Source organism: Ambystoma mexicanum, chromosome 4p (genome assembly GCF_040938575.1).
Source record: "Ambystoma mexicanum isolate Mex_15411 chromosome 4p, UKY_AmexF1_1, whole genome shotgun sequence".
Lineage (NCBI taxonomy): Eukaryota > Metazoa > Chordata > Amphibia > Caudata > Ambystomatidae > Ambystoma > Ambystoma mexicanum.
In genome coordinates, this window is record NC_090927.1 from 1,229,504,327 (window position 1) to 1,229,517,022 (window position 12,696).

A 12,696-nucleotide genomic window follows, 5' to 3' on the forward strand; every position below is an offset into this window, starting at 1 on the left:
GGTGGGTGGAAGTTTACCTATATCGAAAGGGTGACTCTGTCACTATTGCAAACAAGCGTTTTACAGATTCTATACCTCAATTCAGTCTTCCAGTAGATGTATACAGTGACAGATGTATGAATTTCACTGGGCAGGTGGTTAGGGATATCTGAAATCCTTTAGATATCTTGCAGCATTTTCATTGTGCATATCAACCCCAATCTAGTGGAGCAGAAGAACTTTGTAACAAAGATATAAAAGAATACACTACCAAAACTGTGCAAAGAGACTGAGCCTACCACTGGTTTGCTTACAAATGCAAAATAATCTGAATAAAATGCATGGGTTGTCACCCCATGAGATTTTGACTGGGCACCATATTTGCAAAATCATGTCCCCTCACGTGACAGCATACAGTTTGGATTTGCATTTGGAAGATTACCCTATTTTTCAGGGTCACAAGTCCATTGTGACGGCTGTCAGATACTCTGTATTTGCAGGTCAATGAAGCGCTGCCAGACCTTTCTAAGGGATCCTGCCATTCCCATAGGGCTAGTGACTTGGTCTACCTGCAAATGCATAATAGAAAGTCTACACTGCAATTTCAGTGGCAGGGCCATTCCAGATCCTTCTCACCAATCAGACTGCAATCAATTTGAGGGACATTCAAGATCGATCCATACCTTCTACTGCTGGAAGGTCCCAACTCCATCTGAAACATAAGTTGATTACAGCAAGACCACTACTTCATTCACTTCTCGAGAGATTGCCTCATCAGGATCATCCTCAGGCAGATTTGTTTCTACAGGGAACTCAACTGAGACTAGTGCCACATTTGTTGCGCTTGTTCAGGCTCCACAGAATGTTTCTGTCAGGGGATCAATAACATCGTCAGTATGTGCTGGGGCAGAAGTGGAGGAGGTGCAGCATGAGCTCCCTTTGCTCTCCAAGGTGCTGATTCCACTCTCAAGTATAAATGACATTTCCGTCCAGGCAGAGGATGGAGAAGTGATGTAGTGATTTGACGGAAAAGGAAAACACATACATAATGCTTTGTTGGCCAGCTTATTCAATTGATTAACCCACATGCAATGTACTATTTTCATTTGAACAAGGAGATCTTGAAAAATATGCTCAATGAAGTTTCAAATAAATCTTTTGTTCTAGGCTTTTCTGGCTTCCTTTCTACAATTATCTTAGTTGGTTTTTCATGTTCCTAATTGGTATCTTGATCCTTGTACTGAAGTGTTAATACGTAGGTATTGCCAATTCTATTTATGTATGACACTGCTGAATTTGCTGCACATCCAAATGGCAACCTCTGTTTTTGTTCTGCATCGCTGTTTTTTTTGCTTCTAGGACTGTTCCGAGTATACCAACATCTTCGAAACATGTGAAGACAGAACAGACTTTTGAAGTGCACCTGGTAACCTGTATTAAGAACTGTCTGATTTAAGAGAACAATTAACTTATTTATTAAAATGATACTTGCCTTAACTTTTGGAACATTTAACACCACCTGTCATAAAACATATGGCTCTAATGCTCATCCTTGGATAGAAAATAGGAATATTTTTCTACAAGCTATACTTGCATTAAGAATGTGCCTAAATGTTGCATCTGTGTCCATCACCCACATGATATAGTCTCAGACCTCACTTTGGCACCAGTTCTTTTTAACTGGGGAGATATCACCAGTGATTTGAGACTAGTTTTCATGTCCGACGGCCCTAACCTTTGTTCTGGTCATTATTCACAGATCGTTTTTTCAGGTTTTCTGAATTGTCCTCCTCTTGATCAGCTTCAGAATAAACAAGAATCAATACTATCTTCACCTGCTACAGGCGTTATCACTTACCCCAATCAGAGGTGCCTTCTAATGGGCATGAGTAAACGCAAATATTCTCTTTTTTACCAGCCGAAGCGTTAGGAATAATATGTCCTTCTCATTTGATAAAGTATTTTCTTTTACTAAATCTGGGTATGCCACCTACTATTTGGTCTGTTTTAACTCTGGAGTCTCCGCTTATAGCAGGTTACCTATGGATTTGGTTGATAGTTGTCACATGGGATATTTTATGCCTGCTATTAGACATGTTCCCAAATTACCATCACCTCTAAGAGATATAAGAACATTGGGTTGGAAAAATGTTGTTGAATGCATGGGTTATTTAATGCCTGGAATAGGTGTCAAGCTGTACCGTGAACACATTTTTAAATTGTCCCTGCTAACGGACAGTGTCAAATTACATCTCAATGTACCTTTCACTGATTACTGTCACACTTCAGCATCCGTTTACTGCCCCTCTTGCTTCTTCTTCTCACCAGGCCAGATGGACTCCCTCAAAAGTGCATTCCAACAGAGTCATAGCTCTCCGTCGTGGTGTGCGGCGGTTTGCAGCACCATTTCTCTCACGGTGGTGGCTGCCGAAGAGACTAACTAAAGCAGCACCAACCAAACCAGCTTCTGCCTACATTTCCCATGACGTCTGACTCCTAGGTGTAGTTCTAGTGCAATGACACGGACAGGTGTGCCTCGCTTTCACATCGCGTCGCCTCCTTGTTGATTTAACCTGCGGCAGCTTGGGGAACACTGCTTCTGTTTGAAGTTACAGCCAGCATACTGAAGTTCTGTTTTACATGCCTGTTCATTCCTGATCTATCGTGTACCAGACCTTGTTTTGTCTTAACAGACTTCTTGTGGATTCCCTACGTTCATATTGCCCACCCGTGTATCGAACCTCCTTGTTTGTACACGGACTGCCTTTGCTTACTGTTTTCATACAATCTTCTGCCCGCCCGTGTGCGGAACCTTGCCTGTTCACAGACTAAGTCACCGTCTATGCGGACCGTAGCCTCTGAACCTGTTTGACACGTCAATCCACTCGTTAATAGCAACTGAGAAGTCTGCTTTCCTGTTGTTATTCTCTTTCTGTTTGGGCTTCCAGGGTGCTTTCTTACCGATCATTGATTTTGGGGGTTCTGAAGCCTTGACTCTGCCATACTTACCATTCATCACTGATTGCTGCCAACCTTGAGTATTTGTGTCTCAGACTCTCTTCCCCATTTGGAACTGCATACCTCTCATTCCTCAAGTGCATGCAAGGACGCTTTGCTGATAGTGCACCTACCCGTATCTAGAGCGCTCCTCGTGCCGCCCGGGTGTAGCTTCCTCACTAACCTCCCATTTTGTTTCATACAATCGTTGTGTCCTTTCTTGGATTATACAAGCTTCCTTAACTCAACCAGTGGTAACACATACTCATTATTTCATTCTTATACATTATCCTAACAACCAGTATAGTATCTAATTTCCTTTCTACACCTGCAGGAAGATTCCAGTGTGTGTTCCATTGAAAACAAGGAAGTGTTGCTCAGGTACTTCCTTTGCTTGTTGATGCTTGGTGGTGGTTCCTACTATTATCGGTTACTTACCACTTGTCTTTTCTTTCAGCTGGGTCCGTGGTGGTGCGTTCTCCCCACTCTTTTAGGTGATCGGCCTCTTTGTCTGGTACAATACACAGCAGAGAGTCATATCATAGAAAAGAGCTTCTTTCCCTCACAGAGAGGAGGCTCGGGTGGAGGCTCCAACTCGAGCTATTCAATCAACTACCCAGTTTAAGCAGTCCTGGTCTCCTGCCTTGATGCCTTGTCCGGTAAGTAACAATTACTCATGGGCAAGTAACTCTGCGTACCCTGGTACTTTAAACTCAATTGCTTCTATAATCCATGATATTAAGATTTGTGCTATCCTTTTGGAAAGATGCAACATATATTTGCCAATCAGATGAAATACTATGAGAAAATAATGTTGATGATGACAACCAAAGAGAGTTTTGAGATATAACCAGGTTTTCTAGGGGTATGATGCTAGTGGTCATTCGTTTTAAAGGGTGGATTCTGTAGAAGAAAAAAGCTTTGCTATGCAAACAATTGCATACATAATGTTGATGGGTAATGTAATTGAAAGTGCATTTAAATGAAACTGAGATGAGTATGGTGATTGAAGGACTCCATCTTTATATTCAGCACACAGACCTACTGTATCTAGAAAAATGATGTAACTTGTAGTTAGGATTGAGAAAAGAAATATGGCATATCAATGCTGTATTTACTTGTATGCTTGTGTTTTTCTGCATTAACATGCTAGGAATAACCCTTCTTACAATGGCAAAAGTATATTCACGTATGACTGAAGCAGCGTCCAACATTACACATCTATGTAGATATCTCTTGAAGATGGTAGAACTGAACTTGGGAGACCAGGCGTGCCTATCTTCTTATAGAGAACCATTGTGATAATTGGAAGGAGTGAAATCCTCCTTAGTGAAGTCTTAGGAGAATCTGTTGGGTGCACTGGAGGGAAGGGGCGGAAAACCTATAAAAGGTGCTTATAAAGGGGTCGGGTAAAGCAATATTTGTATTGTTTAAAGATGATGTGCTGCCAATTCCTGAGTTCACTCGGCATTGCTGCTTTTAAAGATTTAGCTATCTAACCTCACCTAAGATTAGAGTCCCACATTTGATTTCCATGACCATTGTGTGATAAGAACTACAGCAAGCAATTCATCATGGTCAACACTAAAGCAGGTTAATAACCCTGTATACCTTATAGTCAATACATATATATATAAATATATAAAATGTCAATGTGGCCCAAAGGGAGTGAAAAAGTGTTTAATCGAATAGAATGCAGAAATAGATGTACAATCCCAATGTGGCCCAACAAATGCTCAGTGTGCCTTGCTCAGTCCATCATCTTAGGCTTCTGCACAGTGTTGGCTCTGAACCAGCCTCACCTATAGGCAGCTGCAGTTGCTTCAGTGTTGGCAAATGCAGCTCAAGGGGACCTAGGATCTGCCTACTCTGTGTGCCACATGACCATGCGCCTGGACTGACCTCTGTTCTGCCTCTTCTGTCATCAGCACTCACTGGAAAAATTGGTGTGGGATGGGGCACAGAGCAATATGCTACTAAGTTGCACTTGCTTCCTTTGTAGACCTTGCTAGGTCACTGCTAATCAGGAAGCACTTATATAAAAATAAAGAAACATTGTTTTTTATAACATGCTTCATGCCAGACTCCAGCCTCTGAGCACCGGGTATCTAACACATGCTGTTCAGCACTGTAATGTTCCCAAGATGAACTCATTGCCGGGGGCTAGTCTTAGAGGCAAGTAACACTTGCAAAAGATGGCACAGCTACTTTATCTAACCTAATCAGATTACTGGATCAACCACAACTGGAGTTAACAGAATTTTATTCATATTTAAATAGTTGTTGCAGGGCTAGCTTGCACCTTGACAAACCATCACGTGTCATGGACCTACAAATACATTTCTCAATATATTGGCAGGTAGATGGTGCCATTTAAAGACTGCCTGTACAATGACGGGTTTCCTTTCCGACCTGTCATCGCTGATTTGGAGAAGCGGGACAAATTACAGGATTAGTACTGCTCGTCAGTCTTACGTCAGGAATGATGCCAGTCACCCCTGAACCTTTGAATACACTGGTTCAGATCCCAAGAATTTTTTGGACACAGTATCTGCGCATACACCTAAACATTTCACCTGGCCAAGAAAATAATTCACAGCATTTCTTGGTTATGCTTGGTTATGCTATGTGACAGGCTTCAGCACATATGAGCACCTAAGCACATGGATCCTGTTCCTCTTTGAATGATACCCTGAAGAAGACACGGGAGGGCTTCCATTATTAATCATGAAATCACCACGAAAAATTGGATAACTGGAAGGAATCCAATATAATCAAATTTGGAATTTGATAGTGATAGGTTGGAAGCACCTCTGGTGCGTTGAAACACGTTTTGGACAATATTGGGACGTGAGAGTTGTAACTTCTTAGGCGTGAAAAATTGTGATTATTGTATTATACTGTGTTCTTAACTATGTACACACTTACCACAAGGTTGTAATATACTATGTTCAGAATTTATTTCAAGAAATATAATTTGAAAATAATTCTCTTTGCATTAGGGTCATTTCTTCAGTGCAGCAGTGAGGGAATATTTAAATATTTTGCCAGTAATTAATGTGAATGTGCCGGCATAATTGCTGCAGACAGTTCAACCCATTGTTTTGTAGCAAGGCTATTGCTGAACATGTCTGTTTCCATATCACCATGAGAGAATTTCACCTACTGTGAAATAAATAGTACTACCATCTCTCCTGTGGTACGCTTTTATTCACCTTCTAGTCAATCTAACATCATTTGCTGCTGACTGGCCACTGGTACATTTGATTTTTTTTGTTACCCTGAGAAAATTATCTAGGTGTTAACAGAGATAGTTGTGGAAAGAAGGAAGTAGGAGAGGATTGGGTCTGTGCTCAGGGACTGTTGTGGTTAGGGAGGGAATAGGATCTGATTGATTGCAACAGTGCTCTGGAGATGTTTGAGGTTAGGTGGGTAGGTGGTGATTTGGGATTGGAGGATGTTCGGGGGATTGAAATTCTTGTTACAGGCTGTCCAGTTGTTGAAGCCTATCATTTAGGTGTTTGCTTAAACCAGTGAAATGCATGAGGTGTCTAAAACGGTTCTTTTTCCGAAATAAGCTCCGTCTTTCCCTAAATTACAAACCCTACAAAACCCCCTCCCCACCCTTTGTAGCCCCTTACCCTACCCCCGAATATGTCGTTTCATTTTTTAGATGACATTTTTTGAAAAATAATGAAATTGAAAAAACACCTGGGGATGAAACAACACAATACCGCCTAAAACAATATTTAGTTGCTTGGGATTCTAAAAAGGACTCCGATATGGTTTTGTGGTTCATCTTCTTAACAACTACGGACATTTGTGGCATTGGTACTATATTCAATGATCTCTACATTATATTCTTGTCAAAGGGATCATATATTTGGAAATGGTTTTGCCACCAGATATTTCCATCTCTCTATAAATACATGCAGTAGTTAAACTCAGGTCTACAGATAAATGGCATACCACCCACATTGACTCCCTAAAAGCTGGAAAATATTCTCAACTAAAACAATAGAAACTGAACTATTCCTCAACACAAAATACTAAACAATGGGATCAGTGTTTGCAGCTTTGCTTCACCCCTGCCCCTCTACAAATATGTTCAGATCAGTAGTATAAACGGAGGAGAGCAAAGCATGAGTATGGACTTTAAAATACCATTTTTAATGTGTACTTCTCTCCAACTAGATGCACCTTTAGAAATGGGAAACCGGAACACTGCTCTTTACTGGAGCACTTTATCACTGACTCAGGAATGTTGCTTATATGAGACATGTATATGACTGCCCTCATTATTATGGAATATGTCATACAGGTTAGGAAAGAAACACTGTAGGGTGCACTTTCCATATATTTTATGACTGGAGGAGAGAAGGGTTGTTGAAATGGTTAATCATGAATGTTCAGTACCCCCTCACTATGCTGCCAATGTCATTGCAAATTTATTTTCCAAAGGTAACAGCTCACATAAACCTTTCTTTAGAGAGGCAAACATGCTAGAAATAGCATCGGCAAACATGCATCTTTGGGGGAGAAAAGGTCTTCAGCATCCCTCCCCTGTGAATCCTCCTGTCAAAGTCACCTTTTCCTGATGTGGACCAAACACCTCAGACTTTGCCTTTTTCAACCTCTCCCACCCTCTACCTTAATTCTCACTAGCAAACGTTTCTGAGGTGCCCCAATCTCCCCTTTAAATCCTTCTTCCAGTTTCTCCTGATTTTGGCCAAGTTCATAAACAATTCCTCTTCTAAAACCTTCGCTGAAGTTTCTCTTTTTACCCCTTCCGATGTTGACAAACTTCCTTCTGAATGTCTTCTTTAAGTTCCTTCTCAGTTCCTCCTTTCAACTCCTTCTCAGTTCCTCCTTTAACCCCTTTCTCATTTCCTCTTTTTATCCCTTCTGATGATGAATTACAGCCTTCTAAATTCATATTTCCACCTCCTTCTAAACACCTCCTTCCAACCCGTTCTCAGCTTTGCCTTTCACCTCCCTTTAATGTTCAAAACCCTTCTGAATCTCCCCCTGCAACTAATTATCCCATCCAACCCCCAACCTCCCTCCACTCTGCAAACATTTCATCCACTCCAGGCTCCTCCTCCTCCACTTCAAACATCTCCATAATGGTGCCTGTAGCCATTCACAATGATTAGCAGAGTCTGGACTTTTTTGTTGCCCTAAAGCTCCTTCTTTAGACTGCACTCATTTTGAGGCTCAGCGCCTTTGGTTGCAAATTGGTAAGGAACTAGATTTGGCTGTGGCCAATAGGCTCGCCAATTTTCTTTATTTTAACATGTGTGTAACGTCCAGACCCACAGGGATCACAGCGTTTGTACAGGGTAATACAGAGCACATAACAGAGTAAAAACTTTACAGATCATTGCGTTAGTAGGAAGTAGTGCGGGCAAAGTAGGAGACAGTTCATGCTTAGAACGTTAGCCAAACTTATTGTTGCTTGAATGCTGGGTAGGAGGGCTCATTTCTTAAGTGTGAAGGTAAGGAGTTCCACAGGGCGGGGGCTGTGGTGCTGAAACAAACCCCTCCTGCTCTGGCTAGTTTAAAACGTGGAACAGCTAGGGTGAGCTGGAGGAGCGGAGTAAGCGACAGTGCTGTTTCTTTGTGATGCAATGGTTCAAGTACGTGAGGGCTTCATTGTAGATGCATCTGTGTGCTATAGTCAAGGTTTTTAAGTCAATCTGTGCTTTTATTGGTAGCCAATTGACTTCTCGTCGAGTTGCAGAAATGTGGTCCAATTTGCAGAGACCCAGCGCTACCCGAAGGGCTTTGTTTTGAAGCAGCTGTAGCTTAGCTAGAATTTGCATTGAGTTAAACTCCCAGGGTTTTGGCATGTTTGAGGACAGGGATGCTAGAGCTGTCAATTCGTGAAGGAGGCCAGGAGGGGTTGAGAGCTTTGAGGCAAGCGTGAGAGACTACGAGTAACTCTGTCTTTTCATCATTGAGGCAAAGGTTATGGGTAGTCATACAAGACTGAATGATGCAGAAGACTTCGTTAATGATATTAAGAGTCGTTAGTGTTGTTGCTGGAGAGTGGGATGAGAATTTACGTGTTGGCCACAAAGTTGGTGTAGGTGTTGCCTGGGGTGTCAAGTATGTCAAAGAGTGGTTTAGTGTAGGTGTTGTAGAGGGTCGGGGAAAGGCAAGAGCCTTGTGGGACACCAAGAGGGACAGGGATAGGGTTGGCTCAATGGTTGTCAATGAATACTCTGGAGGTACGGTACCTTAGGAAGGATTTGATCCATCGGACTGCTTCGGGTGAGAAGTGGAAGATCCCGGAAAGGTTTTGGCAGAGTAGGTCATGGTCCACAAGATCAAATGCAGCAGTGAGGTCTAGGAAGAGTACAATGGCAGCATTGCCAGCATCTTTCATTCTGTCAAGTTGCATTTTTAGATCGATAAGGGCTGTTTCAGAACTGTGTTTCGGTCGGAAACCAGATTGCCTGAAGCCAAGGAGATAGTGTTGTTCTAGGAATTGCTGTCATTGTAAATAAGTGATGCGGTCTAGGATTTTGAGCAGGATGGGTACCGTGGTAATGGGCCTGTAGTTGGTAGGTACTGTCGTGTCAAGGTAGTTTTTTTTTGTAAGGGGGTGACCCAGGCTGCTTCAATAGTAGCAGGTTTTTTGCATGAATTGAATGAGGAGTTCACAAATGCTGTAATGAAGGGCGTAAGGATGGGGGCACAGAGCTTCATGATGTTGGCAGGGCAGGTCTCCTTTGTAATTGAGGGTTTGAGGGAATGGATGGTATTCGGAACTGCTACTTGGGATACAAGTTCAAAGGAAAAGCTAGGGACTGGCTTTGGAGGGGAGGTGGGGGGGCTAGGCTTGGTCGGTATTATGATGGACCGGTGCATAGGTTTGGCAGCGAGTAGGGCTTTCTTAATCTTTATTTTCTTACAGAGTAAATTGATTTTGGCAGTTAGAGCAGTTTGAATAGTGGTGCACCACGCTTTGTAAAGCTGAACTAAGGAGGTTTGTGCACAAGAGTTTTCTAGTTTGTGCAAGGTTGTGAAGAGTTCCATGCTAATTCTGTTGTCATGGGAGGCAGCTATAGTCACAAAAATAGGCGTGTAGGTCTTGGAAGTGGTTCGAATAGGGAGGCATTCTTGGGGGTGGGGTGTTTCTTGTGTAGATGCTCAATGGCTCTTTTCTGTCTGCGGTGCAGAACTAGTTCTTCTGTGAACCAGATGTTAATGGGTTTCAAAGATTGGTTTTTGATTGGTGCATGTTGATCTAGCATGACTAGGAGGCTGTTGTGATGGTGGTTGGCGAGGGCCGTGGGGCTCTTGCAGTTGGGAGCTCATGTTTCAATGAGAGCAACCAAGTTGGGTTTGAGAGTTTCATGAGTGAGCTTCTGAGCACTTCTTGCTAGGATTCGGATGGGTGGTGGTCGGGTGTTGTTGTTCTGGGGGGTTTGAGTGATGTAGTTTAAATTCAATCAGATGGTGATCGGACCATGGGACTGGGCTGATGAGAGATATGTCAATGATCGAATTAGTTGTTAGTATCCAGTTGAGGGTGCATCCTTTCAAGTGGGTAGGGGTAGAGACAAGTTGTGAGAAGTTCATGTCATGGAGGACTTGGGCCACAGTTGTAGCTTTATGATCAGTGGGATCAATAAAACCCAGATTGAAGGCACCTAAAATGATGCATTAGAGGCTGGTTCGAGGAAGGGTGTTATGAGGAGGGGCGATTTCAGAGTCAGGTGAGCTGGTGGCATTAGGTTGCCGGTAGAGCAGGAGAATGGTGAAAGAAGTCTGGGGATTAGGCATAAGTTTAAGTAATAGCGTTTCATATCCCTCAGTAGGAGGCAGAGGTATGGAGCGGATATGGAGGTTAGATTTGTAGATGACGGTGACTCCGCCAACAATCACGTTAGCATGGTCAGTTCTGTGGATCGAGTAGTTGGGGGGGGAATAGCAATAGTGAGCCAAGGGTCCGAGGCACTATCTAGCCAAGATTCTGTGATGGCTAGTAGGTCTAGTTGGTTGTCGATGATAAAGTAATGAGCTTCTATATTGTGGGCGCCCAGGGATCTGATGTTAATAAGGGTGCAATTAAGTGGTTTGTTTTGGTCAGTAGAAGGTGATTGGTTGGCATGCAGACTCATGGTAGGGAGAAGGTGTTCGGTGGTGGAGGTTTGCGAGGTCCAGCTGGATAGCCTAAGCAGTCTGAGGTTGGTTGTGATAGGCTACGAGAGCTGTTGGAGATCAGCAGGGTGCCAGGATGTTCAAGAGCTTAGCTTGTGTACGCTTAGGGCTTCTGAGTGAAGGGAAGAAGTGGTCATTGTTTTAGGTCTGGGGGATGCAAGTCATTTGAGGGACAGAGTAGGTGCCAAGGCACTCATGGGCTTGGGTAACACAGGTGGCAGGGCACTCACGGGCTTGGGCAGAGCAGGAGGCAGGGCACTCATGGGCATGGGTAGCATGGGTGGCAGAGCACTCACAGCCTTGGGTAGAACAGGTGGCAGGGCACTCATGGGCTTGGGATGCATGTGTGGCAGGGCACGCTTGGGCAGTGCAGGAGGCAGGGCACTCGTGGGCTTGGGCAGCGCAGGAGGCAGGGCACTCATGGGCTTGGTATACATGTGTGGCATGGCATGCTTGGGCAGCACAGGAGGCAGGGCACTCATGGGCTTGGGAAGCAGTGCCGCTTAGTGTGCTTGGATGGCTTGAAAGCTTTGACAGGAAGTAGCTTGAGTAGGGCGAGATTGCATGAGAGTGGGTGAGGAAGTGTGGGATGTTAGACTGAATGAAGGGTTTAGCAGGGGGCAGGAAGGCGGTGGGCCTGATATAACGATGTGTGGCCTATCTCCTACACCAGTAAAGGTGTTCAGGGCAGTAGGGTGTACAGAGATAGAGTTTCCAGATCAGATGAGCAAAGCAGGTGGGCCATAAGTAGAGGCTAACAGGTTGCTGGGGTGCATATTGCTATTGGGTGAAACACCCATAGCATAATCCTGGGATGAGGCACAAAGAACATTGTAATCAGAAGAGGTATACAAGGTGTGCCACTATGCACAACACATAATACTTTGTAGTCAGGTCCCCCAGAGGAAAGGGCACTGGGGAGGGCTGCCCTGCCATGCTGCATCTCCATTGTGGCAGGGGCAGCCCTTCCCTCCATCATCTTTTCCTCTGACTGTGTGTACAGATCGAGGAAATGGTCCCAACGCATGTCCCAATCTGTTATCTCCAAGCCGAAAAAATGAGACTGCTGAGGGGTTAAGGAAAGGGGAATTGTTAAGTGTTCCCACCCTTTGTACCACAGATTGCACCTCAGCAGCCTCGTACTTGTTGCTGGAAGAGAAAAGGAGGGATGGTAGTAGGAGGGGTAGATGAAAAGGGATGCCTGGAAGTACAAAAGGTAAACATGGCTCTTAGACACCTCTGTTTGTTTTCTGCCCATAGGGCTGCCACTAAGACCCATCATTCATATATAAAAATCGCAGAACCAGTGGTTGCATAGTTAAAGCAAGGGGCTGCTGCTACGTGTTGCAACCTCCAAATGTTGGCTCTAGAAATTGAAATTGTTTTCTGCTCAAGGGTTGGGAGCATCACAATCAAATCCAGATTATTGTTCTTCGTATGATACTATATATCAACAGATACATTTATTCTTTGAAAGCAAATGCAGGGGGCTGAGCTACATGTAGAAATCATTGAGGATACATCTAAATGGGATCTCCCAGTTGTGTT

At 43.7% G+C, this 12,696-nt stretch overlaps 1 protein-coding gene across 1 annotated transcript in view; it reads right to left on the reverse strand.

Annotated features, from left to right (window-relative positions):
* Positions 1–12,696, reverse strand: part of ACSS1 (acyl-CoA synthetase short chain family member 1) — a 968,098-nt gene that overhangs the window by 61,457 nt on the left and 893,945 nt on the right. The window lies entirely within an intron of this gene.